The sequence below is a fragment of the Notamacropus eugenii genome, chromosome 5 (genome assembly GCF_028372415.1).
Source record: "Notamacropus eugenii isolate mMacEug1 chromosome 5, mMacEug1.pri_v2, whole genome shotgun sequence".
NCBI lineage: Eukaryota > Metazoa > Chordata > Mammalia > Diprotodontia > Macropodidae > Notamacropus > Notamacropus eugenii.
Window position 1 is genome coordinate 141,230,045 of NC_092876.1, and position 19,066 is coordinate 141,249,110.

General features: G+C 38.2%; 1 long non-coding RNA gene across 3 annotated transcripts in view; it reads left to right on the top strand.

The window, feature by feature from the left end:
- Nucleotides 1-3,299: 3,299 nt before the first annotated feature.
- Nucleotides 3,300-19,066, top strand: part of LOC140505266 (uncharacterized) — a 92,834-nt gene continuing 77,067 nt past the window's right edge. Inside the window, exons 1-2 of one of the 3 annotated variants that reach the window (XR_011967434.1) lie at nucleotides 3,300-3,434; nucleotides 4,112-4,892. This is a non-coding gene — a long non-coding RNA (uncharacterized lncRNA). The other 2 variants (XR_011967433.1, XR_011967435.1) reach the window with 2 other exon arrangements.

The following is a 19,066-nucleotide window of genomic DNA, read 5'->3' on the forward strand; positions in this document are numbered from 1 at the left end:
AATATAGGCCATATCTGTGTAGTTTTTCAAATGACTTCCATAATAGTTGTGTTGTGTAAGACTAACTATACTTCCCTGCATCCTATCCTGCCCCCTATTGCTTCTATTCTCTCTTGATCCTGTCCCTCCCCAAGAGTGTTGATTTCAAATTGCTCCCTCCTCCCATTGCCCTCCCTTCCATCCTCTGCCTCACCCTGCTTATCCCCTTATCCCCCACTTTCCTGTATTGTAAGATAGGTTTTCATACCAAAATGAGTGTGCATTTTATTCCTTCCTTTAGTGCAATGTGATGAGAGTAAACTTCATGTTTTTCTCTCACCTCCCTTCTTTTTCCCTCCACTAAAAAGTCTTATTCTTGCCTCTTTTATGAGAGATAATTTGCCCCATTCCATTTCTCCCTTTCTCCTCCCAATATATTTCTCTCTCACTGCTTAATTTTATTTTTTTTAATATATGAGCCCATCCTATTCAATTCACTCTGTGATCTCTGTCTCTGTGTGTGTGTGTGTGTGTGTGTGTGTGTGTGTGTGTAATCCCACCCACTACCCAGATACTGAAAAGTTTTAAGAGTTACAAATATTTTCTTTCCATGTAGGAATGTAAACAGTTCAACTTTAGTAAGTCCCTTATGATTTCTCTTTGCTGTTTACCTTTTCATGCTTCTCTTCATTCTTGTGTTTGAAAGTCAAATTTTCTTTTCAGCTCTGGTCTTTTCATCAGGAATGCTTGAAAGTCCCCAATTTCATTGAAAGACTATTTTTTCCCCTGAAGTATTATACTCAGTTTTGCTGGGTAGGTGATTCTTGGTTTTAGTCCTAGTTCCTTTGATTTCTGGAATATCATATTCCATGCCCTTCTATCCCTTAATGTAGAAGCTGCTAGATCTTGTGTTATCCTGATTATATTTCCACAATACTTGAGTTGTTTCTTTCTAGCTGCTTGCAATATTTTCTCCTTGACCTGGTAACTCTGGAATTTGGCCACAATGTTCCTAGGAGTTTCTCTTTTTGGATCTCTTTCAGTTGGTGATTGGTGGATTCCTTGAATACTTATTTTGCCCTCTGGTTCTAGAACTCAGGGCAGTTTTCCTTGATAAGATGATGTCTAGGCTCATCTTCTTGTTTTTAAAAAAATATTTTTAATTTATAACATTCAGTAGCACAAGTCTTTGAGTTCCCAAATTTTCTCTCTCTCCCTCCACTCACCCCTCCCTGAGATAGCATGCCTTCTGATTTAGGCTCTACATATATATTCACATTAAACATACTTCCACATTAGTCATATTTTCACATTAGTCATGTTGCAAAGAAGAATTATAACCAATAGAATGAATCATGAGAAAGAAGAAACAAAACAAAAAAGAGAGAGAGCAAATAGTATGCTTCATGTTGCATTCAGACTTCATAATTCTTTCTCTGGATATGGATAGCATTTTCTATCAGGACCATTTTGGAGTTGTCTTAGAACCTAGCATTGCTGAGAAGAGCTAAGTTTATCAAAGTTAGTCATCACACAATGTGGCTGTAACTGTGTACAGTGTTCTCCTGATTCTCCTCCCCTCACTTAGCATCAGTTCATATAAGTCTTCCCAGGTTTTTCTGAAGTCTATCTGTTCGTCATTTCTTATAACACAGTAGTATTACATTATGTTCATATAGCACAACTTGTTCAGTCACTCCCCAGTTGATGGGCATCCCCTCAATTTCCAGTTCTTTGCTACAACAAAGAGAGTTGCTATAAATATTTTTGTACATGAAGGTTCTTTTCCCATTTGTATGATCTCTTTGGTATATAGTCCTAGAAATGATATTGCAGGGTCAAAAGTATGCACATGATTATAGCCCTTTGGGCATAGTTCCAAATTGCTCTCCAAAATGATTGTTTTAGTTCTCATCACCAACAATGCATTAGTGTTCCAATTTTTCCACATCTTCTCCAGCATTTATAGTTTTCCTGTTTTGTCATGTTAGCCAGTTTGACAGATGTGATGTGGTACCTAAGAGTTGTTTTGATTTGCATTTTTCTAATTGATAGTGATTTAGAGCATTTTTTCATGCGACTATAAATATTTTTAGTTTCTACCTCTGAAAAATGACTGTTCATATCCTTTGACTATTTATCATTTGGGGAATGACTTGTATTCTTATAAATTTGACTCAGTTCTCTACTTATTTTAGAAATGAGGTCTTTATCAGAGAAACTAGTTATAAAAATTCTTTCCCAGTTTTTTGCTTCTCTCCTAATTTTGGTTACATTGGCCACAATTGCACAAAAGCTTTTCACTTTAGTGTAATCAAAAGCATCCATTTTGAATTTCATAATGTTCTCTATCTCTTGTTTGGTCATAAATTCATTCATTTTTCATAAATCTGACAGGTAAATTATTCTTTGCTCTCACAGTTTGCTTATGGTATTAGTCTTTATATCTAAATCATGTACTCATTTGGACTTTATTTTGGTATATGGTATAAGGACTATGCCCAGTTTCTGCCATACTATTTTCCAGTTTTCCCAGATGTTTTTGTCAAATAGTGAGTTCTTATCACAGAAACTGAAGTCTTTGGGTTTATCAAACAGTAGATTAGCATAGTCATTGACTACTGGGTCTCATGTACCTAACCTATTCCACTGATCTACCACTCTATTGTTTAGCCAGAACCAAGTAGTTCTGATTATTACTGCTTTATAATACAACTTAAGATCTGGTATGGCAAGAGCACCTTCCCTTGCATTTATTTTCATTAATTTTCTCAATATTCTTTTGTTCTGCCAGATGAATTGTTATTATTTTTTTCTAGCTCTATACAATATTTTTTGGTAGTTTCATTGTTATGGCACTGAATAAGCAAATTAATTTAAGTAGAATTGTCATTTTGGGTTCATCGTTCAAATCCATATCTTTTAGCATTTAATACTTAGTCAAGATACTGGAGTGGTTTGCCATTTCCTCTTCCAGTGGATCACCTTTTGTCAGAACTCTTCACTGTGACTTGTCTGTCTTGGGTAACCCACACCTACATGGTACAGTTCACAGTTTCATTGAGCTACGCAAGCCCCTCTGCTATGACAAGGCAGTGACCCAGAACAGGAAGTAAAGAAAAGGGAAGGTATTAAAAAATGAAAAGAGAAACTAGGAAGGAACCTTTTAATGAAAAAAACCTCTCTCACTTCAAAATCACTTGATAGGATGAATAGGTCTTGAGTTAATTGTTGTGTTTGTCCTTTGTTTTCAAAGAGGACTATGACATCAGGGAGATGATGACATGATTTTTAGTTGACTTTGATTTGAGGGAGGGAGGGCCATGCAAGGTCACCAACCTCACTTTCTTCTCCAGAGCCATCTGGATCCAGTGGCCAGATATTCATCAGCATGACTGGAGATGGCCCAGCATGCAATGGGAGACCCTGGCCCTTTTAGGCTAAGGCCTTTTCAGGTACTCACTTAAAGTGAAGTAATGCCTATTGAATGAATAGGCCTCTTTAAGAAGTGAATCAAGGGATAGCTCTTTTAATTAGAAGAAAAAAAATCAAGCTGGGAAGGGAAGACCCTCAGGGTTGCTGTTCCAAAGAGAAAGAGTTACCATTGACATTAACTCTAAATTCACTCAAAACCAGGAGGGTCCAAAATACAGCCAATAAGTGAAACTTGGGCAGGGACCTAGTGTGGTCCAGTCTATGAGCTTCAGAGTAAACTGGGTTTAAGGTTGTGAGAAAGAAAGAAAAAGAAAGAAAGAAAGAAAGAAAGAAAGAAAGAAAGAAAGAAAGAAAGAAAGAAAGAAAGAAAGAAAGAAAGAAAGAAAGAAAGAAAGAAGGAAAGAAGGAAAGGGAAAAAAAAGAAAGAGTCAGTAAACCTCAAGTTAACTGAGATGCTTCTGACCATCAAAATTTACCTCCTTTTAGAGAGGAGAAGGAGAATGCTATGGAGAAGATGAACTGAGTTACCAACTAGCTGGGTCCCCATTCAGGTAGTTTGATCTACTCACAGGTTGTGTTTGTCCTTTGTTTTTGAAAAGGATCATGGCATCAGGAAAATGATGATATGACTTGTAATTGACTTTGATTTGAGTAAGAGAGGGCTATGCAAGGTCACCAGTCTCACTCTCTCCTCCAGAGTCATCTGGATTCCAGTGGCCGGATAGATATTCATCAGGATAACTAGAAATGGACCAGAATAACAAAGAAGATAATGTGACTTCAGGGAAAGTCAATGCAACAAATCGGTCCTGGAAGGATGGTTTCTCCACTTGGCTCAACATGAACCCCTTGGCTCAACATGAACCCCAGTTGACAAGCTGCAGAACCAGAGAGAAAGAACTTGGAGTAGAAACCAGTTTCACCCCTTGTTTCCTCTGGAAGGACCCCTATTCATATTCTTAGCCTGGTAGGTGTTTGGGAAAGATGAAAAACTTGGTAGAATGATCAGGTTTAGAATGGTGGCAAAGGGAGTCACTGACTTTTATCCATGTAATTGCTGCTGTTCCTTTTCCCTTGGAGCATTCCTGTCCCCTGGAAACTGCCTAGAAATGTGAATATGGATAGATATACTCTGCCTGCTTCTTTCTATGTATGACTCCTCAGTGGACTGGGTTCTCATCACTGTTTACTGAACTGGCAAAAAGATGATGACTTGAGGTGCCATATCAGGTAGGAGAAGCAGCTTACAGCTGGCAGTCCTTTTGGCTTTAGTATTCCAAGCAGCAAGATGTGATTTCAGTCAGGGGTAGAGAAAGAAGTCATTCTCTGCTCTGGAATAATGAAGACAAGGACTGCTGCTCCCAAGTGGTATGAGGACTCAACTAGCCAGATTTGTACTGTGGCTCCTAGCTGTCACTTTATCTACTGGTTTTTCCCCTTTACCATCAATCCCATGATCATTAAAAGATTTTGCAAAACCTGCAAAGTGCTATCAGGAAACAACCATGGCTTTCAATCCTGTTGTGGGTGCATCAGCAGTGGGAAAAGGCTGGAAGAAATAATAAAAAATAAATAATAAAAATAATAAAATAAAATTAAAAATAATTAAAAAATAAAGAAAAAGTCACCATCAGAGAGGAAGTGAGGCCACTGGAAAGATCCCAATGGCTACTGGGTCAGATGACTCAGTAGAGGTGAATGTGAAATGGTTAACAGCCTTTCAATAAATTGTGTCCCAGGGAGGCCTGAATAAAAGCCTTCCAACTCACTGTACTAGCAGTGATAAGTTACTGCATCCTGATCAAATCCACCTGTGGTTCTTTATTACTCAGCCTGTTTCATACCTGGTTTGTATACCTTTTTACCTTACCCCCTTGCTAGGGAAAACCCTCTACTTCAAGCCACAGTCATTTCTATAAATAGCAATTCTACAAATTAGCAACTTTTCTTAGGGATCTGAAGTGGAAAGTAGAATAAAGCCCTGTGTAGCTGAGTTCTCTGACACGTAGCCTCTGAGCAGCAAACCTCAGGCAAGCTTCAATGACTCATGACAGACCAGGATTGGTACAGATTGCTAACGCTTGTGGCCTCACTCAAGTCTTGCTAGTTCTTTATCTGTTTCATCAGTTTGCTGGATTCCTTAAGGGATAACCCTTCTAGGGTACTTTGTCTAAGAAAATAGGAAGGTGGAGGGGGGTATAGAAGATATGTTGAAGAGTGTTTCAGGAATTACAATTTGGTTCTGGAGCAAATCTCTACCCAATTCATCGAGTCATAAATTCATAGCAGGAGTCTTAGAAATAATCTTTTCTATTTTCCCAACCAGTAAAAAATACCTTCAAAACATGTTTATTATTAATTTGTAAAGTCATTCATGTTTTACCAAGGGAGTTCCTCACAACATTGTGAGGCAGGTGAGACAAGGAATATTATCATTATTATAGAGAGTACCCTGGCCTCACTGGCCAGAGCCAGGCCAGCTATATCTTCACACACCTTCAAATTATTAGTAGTATCCATGAAGGATCAGAGTGTCTTTCTCTGATGCTATTGATTCATATGCCCTTTCCTCTATGCTTCCCACACACACTGCAAGCACCTGTGAATGACTAGTCTTCCAGTCTCATTCAACCAATTAATAGCAATTAGCTTTTACAAAGAGTTAATTTACCTCAAAGACATAGTAGCATTCCTCCCTAATAACTTGAGGAATTGAGGTCACAATCTCCCCATACCAGTCTCTAAGGAGAGTGGGTTCAGACTTAACATAATTTCTACGTAGTATTGGTCTTATGTCCAAATGTGGCATCAATGCTAGATTAATACTAGTCTCAGCTACAGTTGGGTTGAATCTTAATTATTATTCCCAGTTCCTTGGGGTATTAATGTTGGAATGGCTGTAAAATACATCACAGAGTCATCTCCCAGAACCCTGAACCTCAGATGGCTCATTCACATGTCCAGACCTCTTTCATTATAACATCATCTCTCTTCCTTCCCTAGAATGCAAATCACACAACGAAGTCAGCCAAAGAGAAAGGGTCAAAACCAAGAGAAGGGATGAGGCTGACTAATATATTTTCAATGTACCCCCAGCTAACCAAAAATGCTTCTCTTCACCATGTGGTTAATGAATTAGAACTACTTAGAGAATATTTCTACGTGGTACAAATTCTCTCCAAAGCATTTCCATTACATGTCATCATAACTCTCCATGAAACTGGCTCTCTAGCCTCTTCTACGCAGAGGATTGCATCAGAGGCATTCTATACACAATGCTAAGGACTGACCTCAGTGTCTAGCCTCCCATTTTTCAAATAGGGAAACCAAGATTCAAATAAGTGAAATGATATGCCTAAGACTACACAGCTAGTAAATCTTGAGAACCTGGTGTTTTGTGTCCAAGGTTTTCACCATACCATGCTGACTGATAGAGGTTCATTCAGATTTTGCTAAATTTATCAACTAGTCCTTCAATAAGTATTTATTAAGTTTTTACCATGTAGCAGGTGCTAGACTCCGGGAACACAAAGACAAAGTCCCCCTCCAAAAAACTAATCTTTGCCCTTAGAAAGTTTATTTTCTTTCATATAAGGAGAAAATAGAGAATAACCAAAAGAGTAAAAGATTTGGAAAGTTGAAAAAGTGAATTTATATAGCCCAAAAAGGAGAAGGCTTGGTGGTTTAGGGTGTGATGGTATATAAAATAAAGACCTTCAGATCTGGAAAGAATTATTAGAAAAATGATGATAGTATTCTCTCTCTCTACATAGGACTGGGACTTGGGGGAAATGGACCAAGTTTCAATAGTAAAGATTTAAATTTGGAATGATAAAGAATTTTATCATTGTGGAATTAAACAGTAGGGCAGAAGGAACTCTCCTTTAAGGAGAATAGAGTGATATTTTCAGTCCATCTCTTCTAGGTATAGAGTTAGGCAAGATGATGGAAATCTATAGAATCTATGTCTTCCCGAATCTTGAAGGGAGGATGTAAGGGCAAGGAAATATATACTGTAGGAGTTATAGGAACTTGGGAATGTAACAGAAAGAAGGACACAAATATCTATATAATTACGCATTTATGTGCTAGGCACTGTGCTAACCACTTTATAAATATCTCATTTGATGTTCACAACAACCTTAGGAGGCAGATACTATTGTTACTCCCATCTTAGAGTTGAAGAAATAGAGGCAAATAGAGCTTAAGTGATTTGCCCAGGGTCACACAATACATGTCTGAGGCTGGACTCTTGGACTCTTGTATGCTCAACTCCAGGCCCAGCACTGGTCCAGATATAAAGTGGTCCTAGGGTGGTTGCAGCATCACAGGAGAGAAAAGGGACATATATGCAATATTGGGAAGGTACAAATGACTGGACATAGCAATTGATTGGATATGGGAAGCAAGAGAGTAAGGAGCCAAGGATAATCTCTAGGTTTGAGCTTGAAGGAATGGGAAAATGGTGGTATCCTCAACTGTAATAGGGAAGTTAGGAAGAGGGGAGAATTTGGGAGGAAAGAAAATGAGTTCCGTTTGAGACATGTTGAGTTTAAGATGTCTATGAGACATCTTGTTTGAGATGTCCAATAGGCAGTTAGAAATGTGAGACTGGAGGTTAGGAGAGAGGTTAGGGCTAGATAAGTAGACTTGGGTATCATGACTACAGAGAATATAATTGAATCCATGGGACCTAATGAGATCAACAAGTGTGAGAAGAGAAGAGGGCCCAGGACAGAGCCTGTGGAACACCCATGATTAGTATGCATACTTTGGATTCATACAATGAAGATCCAGCAAACAAGACTGAGGCAGAAGAGGGGCAGGGCTAAATAATCCAGTAGAGAACAGTATCAGAAAACCTGAGAGAAAAGCAAATATCAAGGAGAAGAGGGTGAGTGATAGTGTCAAAGGATGCAGAAAGGGCAAGAAGACTGAGGATTGAGAAAATGCCATCAACTCTGGCAATTAAATCAATAACTCTGGATTTTCAGTTTAATAATAAGGCCAAAGAATATACTTAGGAGAATTTGGAAGAAAAGGAAAGGAAAGGAAACAAAGGCATTCATTGCAGATGGCCTTCTCAAGGAGTTTGGTCACAAAATGGGAGGACAGAGATAAAATGCCAGTCAGCAGGTTGGATGGGTCAAGTGAGGGATTTTTGATGATGGGAAAGACATGTGTAGATAAAAAAGAAGAGCTAGCAGAAAAGGAGAGACTGAAAATGAATGTGAGGGGAAGACAGTATGTTAGAGAAGATGGGATAGAAAGGGACAATTTTTGCACATAGAGAGGTTCACTTTGGCAAGGAGAAGGACCACTTCCAATTGTAGAACTAGGGTGGAGGAGATGGTGGAAGATATGTGAATGATGTGAAATGAGAAAGAGGAGAGAAGACAGATCTCTCAGTGAAGGACCTTGATTTTTTCTTTTTTTCTTTATTTTATTTATTTTCAGTGTTCTACAATCACTACCATATAACTTAGATTTTTTTCCCTCCCTCCTTTGCCCTCTTTCCCCCCTATAATCCCCCTCCCTCTCTGAGACAGAATACAATTTTATTTAGGTTCTACACACACAATCCTATAAAATACATTTTCACCATAGTCATGTTGCATAGAAGAATTAAAATGAATGGGAGAAAGCATATAACAAATGAAAATGTAATACAAAAGAAAATGATCTGCTACATTCTGCAATTGAATTCCATAGTTCTTTCTCCAGATGTGGAAGGCATTTTGCCTTAAAAGACTATTGAAAACTTTTTTTAAGTCCTTGCATAGCAATGAAGTTCTAAGTCTACAGAAAAAATCCTCACACACTGTGGTTGTGGCTGTATACAAAGTACTCCTGGTTCTGGTCCTTTCACTCAGCATCAGTTTATATAAGTCTTTCCAGGCCTCTCTGAAGTCTTCCTGTTCATCATTTCTTATAGCACAATAGTATTCCATTACATTCATATACCACAACTTGTTCAGCCATTCCTCAAATGATGGGCATCCCATTGATTTCCAGTTTTGGGCCACCACAAAGAAAGCTGCTATAAATATTTTTGCACATGTGGGACCCTTTCCCATTTTTATGATCTCTTTAGAATACAGTCCTAGAAGTGATATTGCTGGTTCAAAGGGTAAGAACATTTTTGTAGCCTTTTGGGCATAGTTTCAAATTGCTCTCCAGAATGGTTGGATCATCTCACAGCTCTGCCAACAATGAACTAGTGTTCCAACTCTCCCACATTTCTCCAACATTTCTCATCTTCCTGTTTTGTCATGTTAGCCAATCTGATAGGTGTGATGTGGTATCTCAAAGTTGTTTTAATTTGCATCCCTCTAATCAATAGTGATTTAGAGCATTTTTTCTATTACTATAGATATCTTTAATTTCATCCTCTGAAAACTGCCTGTTCATATACATTGATCATTTATCAATTGGGGAATGATTAGCATTCTTGTACATTTGACTCAGTTTTCTATATATTTTAGAAATGAGGTCTTTATCACAGACACTAGTTGTAAAAATTCTTTCCTAGTTTTCTGCTTCCCTCCTAATCTTGGTTCCACTGGGTTTGGTTGTGCAAATATTTTTCATTTTAATGTAATCAAAATTATTCATTTTGCACTTCATACTGCTTTCTATCTCTTGTTTAGTCAAAAATGCTTCCCTTCTCCATAAATCTGATTAATGCACTATTTGTTACTCCACTAATTTGTTTATAATATCAATCTTTATACCTAGATCATGTACCCATTTGGACTTTATTCTTGTGTACAGTGTCAGGCATTGGTCTATGCCTAGTTTCCACCACACTATTATCCAATTTTCCCAGCAATTTTTGTCAAACAGTGAGTTCTTATTCCAGAAGCTGGGCTCCTTGGGTTTACCAAACAGTAGATTGCTATATTCATTGCCTACTGTGTCTTGAGTACCTAACCTATTTCACTGGTCTACCCTTCTATTTCTTAGCCAGTACCAAGTGGTTTTGATAAGTGCTGATTTATAATACAATTTGAGATCTGGTAGAGGTAGTTCACCTTCCCTAGCATTTCTTATCATTAGTTCCCTTGATATTTTGGACCTTCTGTTCTTCCAGATGAATTTTGACATTATTTCTTCTAGCTCTAGAAAATAATTATCTGATAGTTTGATTGGTATGACACTAAATAAGTAAATTAATATAGGCAGAATTGTGATTTTTATTATATTGGTTCGGCCTATCTAGGAGCAACTGATACTTTTCCACTTACTTAGATCTGACTTTATTTGTGTGAAAAATATCTTGCAATTCTGTTCATATAGTTCCTGGATTTGTTTTGGCATGTAGGCTCCTAAATACTTTATAGTGTCTACCCTAGCTTTAAATGGGATTTCTCCTATCTCTTGCTGTTGGGCTTTGTTAGTAATATACAGAAATGCAGAAGATTTGTGTGGGTTTATTTTGCAACCTGCAACTTTGCCAAAGTTGTTTATTATTTCAAGTAGTTTTTTACTTGAACCTCTGGGATTCTCTAAGCATATCATCATATCATCTGCAAAGAGTGATAACGTAGTTTCTTCTTTGCCTATTCTAATTCCTTCAATTTCTTTTTCTTCTCTTATTGCTACAGCTAACATTTCTAGTGCCACATTGAATAACAGTGGTGATAATGGACATCCTTGTTTCATCCCTGATCTTATTGGAAATGCATCTAGCTTATTTCCATTGCATATAATGCTTGCTGAAGGCTTTAGGTAGATATTGCTTATTATTTTATGGAAAATTCCATTTTTTCCTTTGTTCTCCAGTGTTTTTAATAGGAATGGGTTTTGTATTTTGTGAATAGCTTTTTCTGCATCTATGGAGATAATCATATGGTTTCTGTTAGGTTTAATGTTGATATAATAAAAAATGCTAATAGTTTTCCTAGTATTGAACCAGCCCTGAATTCCTGGTATGAATCCTACCTGATCGTACTGTATTATTCTCATGATAAGCTGCTATATTATTTTTGCTAAAATCTTATTTAAAATTTCTGCATCTATATTCATTAGAGAAATTGGTCTATATTTTCTTTCTCTATTTTGGCTCTTCCTGGTTTAGGCATCAAAATCATAAATGCATCATTAAAAGAATTTGGGAGAACTCCTTCTTCCTCAATTTTCCCAAATAGTCTATATGGTATTGGAATTAACTGTTTGATAGAATGTTTGATAGAATTCACTTGTCAATCCATTTGGCCCTGCAGATTTTTACCTAGGGAATTCACTGATGGCTTGTTCAATTTCTTTTTCTGAGATGGGGTTATTTAAATATTTGACTTCCTCTTCTGTTAAACTGGGTAATTTATATTTTTTTAAATGATAATCCATCTCATTTAGATTGTTGAATTTATGGGCATAAAGTTGGGCAAACTAATTTCTAATTTTTGTTTTAATTTCCTCCTCATTGGAGGTAAGTTCACCCCTTTTATTTTTGATATTGGTAATTTGGTTTTCTTCTTTCTTATTTTTAATCAAATTGACCAAAGGTTTATCAATTTTGTTGGTTTTTTAATAAAATGAACTCTTAGTTTTATTTATTAGTTCAATAGTTTTCTTAATTTCAATTTCAATAATCTCTCCTTTGGTTTTCAGTATTTCTAATTTGGTATTTATTTGGGGATTTTCAATTTGTTCTTTTTTGAGCTTTTGCAGCTGCATGACTAATTCATTGACCTACTCTTTCTCTATTTTATTCATGGGGGCATTCAAAGATATAAAGCTTACCCTACTTTTGCAGAATCCCATAAGATTTGGTAGGTTACCTCATTATTGTCATTCTCTTCAATGAAGTTGTTGATTATTTCTATAATTTGTTGTTTAACCCATACATTCTTTAGAATTAGATTATTTAATTTCCAATTAATTTTTGGTCTATTTTTCCATGGCCTTTTATTACATATAACTTTTATTGCATTATGATCCGAGAAGGACGCATCAATTACTTCTGCCTTTCTGCACTGGATTATGCAGTTTTTATGCCCTAGTACATGGTCAATTTTTGTATATGTGCCATGTACCACTGAGAAAAAGGTATAATCCTTTCTATCCCCATTCAAATTTCCCCAGATATCTATCATATCTACCTTATCCAGAGTTTTATTCACCTCTTAACTTCTTTCTTGTTTATTTTAAGGACAGATTTATCAAGTTCAGAAAGGGGGAGGTTGAGGTCCCCCCTAGTATAGTTTTGCTGTATATTTCTTCCTGTAACTCCCTTAACTTCTCCTCTAAGAATTCGGATGCTATACTACTTGGAGCATATATGTTTAATAATGATATTACTTTATTATCTATGGTGCCTTTTAGCAGGATATAGTTTCCTTCCTTATCTCTTTTGATTAGATCTATTTCTGCTTTTGCTTTGTCTGAGATTAGGATTGTTACTCCTCCTTTTCTTAAATCAACTGAAGCACAATATATTCTGTTCCAGTCTTTTACCTTTACCCAGTGTGTATTTCCCTGTTTCAAATGTGTGTCTGGTAAACAACATATTGTTGGATTATGGCTTTTTATCCATTCTGTTACCCATCTCTGTTTCATGGGAACGTTCATCCCATTCACATTCACAGTTATGATTACTATCTGTGTCTTTTTCCTCCATCCTCTTTCCTACCATTTATGCTTTTAGATCTCCCTTCTCCCTTGCCCACCACAATAGAGTTTTAATTTTTGACCACCACCAAAGTCTTCCCTTCCTTCTTTCCCCCCTCCCTTTTACTCCCCTTTACCCTTATTACTTCTTCCATCCCTTTTAGCCTCTCCTCCCTTTTCTTTCCCCCTTCCCCTCCTACTGCCTATAGAGTTAGTTAGTTTTTTATACTTAAGTTTGTTGTTGTCTCCTTGAACCAAATCAGATGAGAGTACCTCTCAAACAATGTTCCCCTCTTTCCCTCTACTAAAATATAATTTTGTACTTTTTTCTGTGATGCAATTTACTATTTTCTGCTTCCTCCTTTTCACATCTCCTGTTATAATTCCTTCGCATGCTTAAATCACATTTTTATCATCACATCATTTACTTTATACCTGCTCCCTCTGTCTATATATATCCTTTTTATGTTTCATAATATATATACAATTCTTAAGATTAACAAGTATCATCTTCCCTTATAGGGAGGTAAACAGTCTGTCCAAATTGAGTATCAAGTTTTTCTTTTCCCCATTAACCTATTTATGCCTCTCTTGAGATGTGCATTTGGGGATCAAATTTTCTATTAAGTTCTGGTCTTTTAATCAGGGAGGTCTGGAAATCCCTTATTTCCTTGAATGTCAATCTGTTTTCCTGAAATGTTATGCTGAACTTTGCTTGGTAATTGATCCTTGGTTGTAGCCCCAGCTCCTTTGCCTTACAGAATATCATATTCCAATTACTTCAATCTTTTAATGTAAAATCTATAAGGTCCTGAGTGATCCCTCTATATTTGAATGGTTTCTTTGTGGCTGCCTGTAATATTTTCTCCTTCACTTGATAGTTCTGGAATTTGGCAACAATGTTTCTTGGTGTTTTTAATTTGGGATCCTTTTCGGGAGGTGAACAGTGGATTCTTTCAGTGACTATTTTGCCCTCTGGATCTAGCACTTCTGGGCAGTTTGCCTTGATCATTTCTTGGAAGATATTGTCCACATTCTTTTTTTCATCATGGCTTTCTGGTAGGCCAATAATTCTTCAATTTTCTCTACTGGATCTATTTTCCAGCTCAGTTGTTTTTCCAATTAGATATTTTACATTTTCTTCTATATTTTCATCCTTTAGATTTTGTTTGACGGATTCTTGATATCTCATAGAGTCATTAGCTTCTACTTGTCCAGTTCTAATTTTTGTGAAATTTTTTTTTCAGTTAACTTTTCCATCTCCTGTTCCATCTGTCCAACTATTTCTGTTAGGGAATTATTTTCTATAGTTAGTTTTTGTACTTCCTTTTCCATTTGTTCAATTTTCCTTTGTAAAGAGCTGTTTTCTTCAGTGAATTCTTTTTCATACTTTTAAAACCATTGGGAGGAGTCAAGATGGCAGAGTAAAAAGACACATATATGCTAGCTCCAAACTCACAGCCCACAAATTACCTGTAAGGAGGAACTCCCAACAAATTCTGGAGCAGTGGAGGCCACAGAACAACAGAGTGGAGGAGATGGCTATTCCAGAGAGACCTGGAGGGCTGACCCAAAGGGTCGTCGTGCACCAGACCAGAGTGGAGCCCAGCCCTGCCTTGGCTGCGCGGCACTGAGAGGAGCAGATCCAGGCAGGCTTCAGGGACAGAATCTCTAGCAGCAGCACAGGTCCCTCCACCCACAGGTGGAGGGGGTCTGTGAGAGAGTCTTTTTGGGTGGCCAAGAGGGGAGTGGGGTGTCCCCGTAATTTGGGCCCTCTTGGGAGGCAGCAGCGGAAGCTGCGGTGGATGGGGGCTCCCAAGGCTAGCAGGAGCTGGGATTCATTGTTGAAGGTCTCTGCATAAACCCCCTGAGGGAACTCAGCCCTGAGTGGTGGCCCTGCCCCCACCCAAGCACCTGAACTTAATCTCACACTGAATAGCAGCCCCGCCCCTGCTGAAAGCCCTGAGGCTGGGAAGCAGCATTTGAATCTCAGACCCCAAATGCTGGCTGGGCGGATCTGGAGGCCAGGTGGGTGTGAAGAGGAAGCCCAGAAGTCAAGTTACTGGCTGGGAAAATGCCCAGAAAAGGGAAAAAAAATAACACCATAGAAGGCTACTTTTTTGGTGAACAGATATCTCCTCCCTTCCTTTCAGATGAGGAAGAACAATGCTTACCCTCAGGGAAAGACATAGAAATCAAGGCTTCTGTATCCCAAACAGGCAAAATAAATATTCAATGGGCTCAGGCCATGGAAGAACTCAAAAAAGGATTTTGAAAATCAAGTTAGAGAGGTGGAGGAAAAACTGTGAAGAGAAATGAGAGAGATGCAAGAAAAGCATGAAAAGCAGGTCAACACCTTGCTAAAGGAGACCCAAAAAAATGCTGAAGAAAATAACACCTTGAAAAATAGGCTAACTCAATTAGCAAAAGAGGTTCAAAAAGCCAATGAGGAGAAGAATGCTTTAAAAAGCAGAATTAGCCAAATGGAAAAGGAGGTTCAAAATCTCACTGAAGAAAATAGTTCTTTCAAAATTAGAATGGAACAGATGGAGGCTAATGACTTTATGAGAAACCAAGAAATCACAAAACAAAACCAAAAGAATGAAAAAATGGAAGATAATGTGAAATATCTCATTGGAAAAACAACTGACTGGGAAAAGAGATCCAGGAGACACAATTTAAAAATTATAGGACTATCTGAAAGCCATGATCATAAAAAAGAGCCTAGACATCATCCTTCATGAAATTATCAAGGAAAACTGCCCTGAGATTCTAGAACCAAAGGGCAAAATAAGTATTCAAGGAATCCACCAATCACCAACTGAAAGAGATCCAAAAAGAGAAACTCCTAGGAACATTGTGGCCAAATTCCAGAGTTACCAGGTCAAGGAGAAAATATTGCAAGCAGCTAGAAAGAAACAATTCAAGTATTATGGAAATACAATCAGGATAACACAAGATCTAGTAGCTTCTACATTAAGGGATAGAAGGGCATGGAATAAGATACTCCAGAAGTCAAAGGAACTAGGACTAAAACCAAGAATCACCTACCCAGCAAAACTGAGTATAATACTTCAGGGGAAAAATTGGTCTTTCAATGAAATAGAGGACTTTCAAGCATTTTTGATGAAAAGACCAGAGCTGAAAAGAAAATTTGACTTTCAAACACAAGAATGAAGAGAAGCATGAAAAGGTAAACAGTAAAGAGAAGTCATAAGGGACTTACTAAAGTTGAACTGTTTACATTCCTACATGGAAAGAAAATATTTGTAACTCTTGAAACTTTTCAGTATCTGGGTAGTGGGTGGGATTTTACACACACATACACATACACACACACACACGCATGCACACACAGGGACAGAGAGCACAGAGTGAATTGAATAGGATGGGCTCATATCTTTAAAAAAATGAAATTAAGCAGTGAGAGAGAAATATATTGGGAGGAGAAAGGGAGAAATGGAATGGGGCAAATTATCTCTCATAAAAGAGGCAAGCATAAGACTTTTTAGTGGAGGGAAAAAGAGGGGAGGTGAGAGAAAAACATGAAGTTTACTCTCATCACATTGCACTAAAGGAAGGAATAAAATGCACACTCATTTTGGTATGAAAACCTCTCTTACAATACAGGAAAGTGGGGGAGAAGGGGATAAACAGGGTAGGGGGGATGAGGGAAAGGAGGGCAATGGGAGGAGGGAGCAATTTGAAATCAACACTCTTGGGGAGGGACAGGATCAAAAGAGATAATAGAAGCAATGGGGGGCAGGATAGGATGGAGGGAAATATAGTTAGTCTGATACAACACGACTATTATGGAAGTCATTTGCAAAACTGCACAGACATGGCCTATATTGAATTGCTTGCCTTCCCAAAGGGAATGGGTGGGGAGGGAGGGATGAAGAGAAGTTGGAACTCAAAGTTTTAGGAACAACTGTTGAGTATTGTTCTTGCATACAACTAGGAAATAAGAAATACAGGTAAAGGGGTATAGAAAGTTATCTGGCCCTACAGGACAAAAGAGAAGATGGGGACAAAGGAAGGGAGGGATGATAGAAGAGAGGGAAGATTGGTGATAGGGGCAATTAGAATGCTTGGTGTTTTGGGGTGGGGAGAGGGGACAAATGGGGAGAAAATTTGGAACCCAAAATTTTGTGAAAATGAATGTTAAAAGTTAAATAAATTAATTAATTAAAAAAAAATCATTGGCCATTTCTTCTTCTATTTCCCTCTTCAGCTCTTCCAACAGGGCTCTTTTTGCATGCAAGCAATTCATGGTCTCTTCTGAAGTTTCAAATGGGAGTATAGTCTCAATACTGACCTCTTTGGTATTCTTGATTTGGACCTTGTTCCCATAGAAAGATTCTATGGTCTTTTCCTTCCTGCTTTGCTTCTTATTCATGATGATGATTCTTTTTGTATTACGGCCTCTGATTCTTTCAGATAGAAGCTAAAGAAACTTGTGCTGAGTTGGCTGGTGTGAGAAAGCAAAGGCCAGGTGAATTCTTTCTTTTTGTGTTTCCCTGGATTAGCCCTGGAGCTAGCTTGTTAAGTGTGGGGGTGGGGTGGTCTGGTCATGGGAGATCTCCTCAACAGAGCTAGAGCAAAGGCAGGCTCAGCACTTGGTGATCCCAGTTGCCCTAGTGTCTTCCTGTTTTCCCTGGAGCCCTGAGGCCTGCCTGGGCTCCTGGTATTGGTGGTTTTGCAGCTCCATCTCCTGGAGCTCTGGATCTCCTACTGGTTTGTGTAAGTGGGGCTGTCTGGGACAGCTCTGGTCCTCTGCCACAGTAAGAGGAATACCCCCTAGCAATTTTCCTAGCCTCACATGCTATGAGACTGTTTGCCCCTTCTACTGATCCCACTGATTCAGGATTTTTCTGGGGAAATATTTTATGTTTCTTTCAAGGTCAACAATGGGAGGGGAAGAGAGAATTTACCTATCACTCCACCATTTGGGCTTCTGGAAGTTCAAGTAATTGACTTACAGACATTTCATCTTCTGGCTCACAGTCTCAGGAGCAGCTGCTTCTGATGCCTGGGGCACTGTGGCTCTCACTGGCTCGGGTCCACTGGACTCCCACCCTGGGCTACTATTTGGCCATGCTGCCACTTCCTCAGACCTCCCCAGGGCTTTCCTGTTTGTCCTGCCATGGCAGGGACAGGCTGTACTGTGAACTGTATTCTCCTCCATTCCCATGGAACAGATCCTTCCCATCGACCTTCCAGTCTGTCCTGGGCTGTAAATCTGCCACAATCTGTCTCCTATTGGATGCTACACCTCCAAAATTTGATCAGATTCTCTTTTTAGAGGTATCTGAAGGAGTTTGTGTAAGAGCTTAGGTGAGTAGGTGCTCTCACTCTGCCATCTTGGCTCCACCCCAACCTCAACTTTTTCAGTGAAATATGAGGCAAGGTTCTTAGGTGAAAGAATAGAAGAAAGTCATAGGAAGTTTTGAGGAGAGAAAGATTTGGGAAAGCTTCTATAGTCAGTGAAATAATGAATTAATCATTGATATGTAAAAGGATTGTCTTGCAACACTACAGACCAGTTGAGATTATGTAGCATAAGTATGTCATGGATCCCGTCAACACAGATTTGTTATTTTCTATGGTTTCATTCAAAAGCTTGTAATTAGGAACAAATGCAGTGTATGGGAAGAGTGGTCCAAGGCTCAGGCTTGGTAGGGAAAGATCTCTTAGTACCCACACCCCAGCAACTGTATAAGAATGCCAAGTTACAAACTAGTTGTAGAACTGTATCAAAGGAAAGATTTTCACAACTGGAGTTATCTCCACTAATAAAAGTAAAGGGACCCACCCTTATCCCAAATGGAACTGAAAAGTAGTCTTGTCATCCTGTACCCCTTCCATTCTAACTTCTTTTAAAGACTGAAAGGATAATTATTAATGGTGATAGTAACTTGCCTTGTGTAGCATATTATGCTTTCCAAAACACAATTGCTCACGCTTATAAAGTGACTCTTTATTCATCATAACTTTTTCAGGCAGGGATACCAGTATTGCCCCCATTTTAAAGTAACTT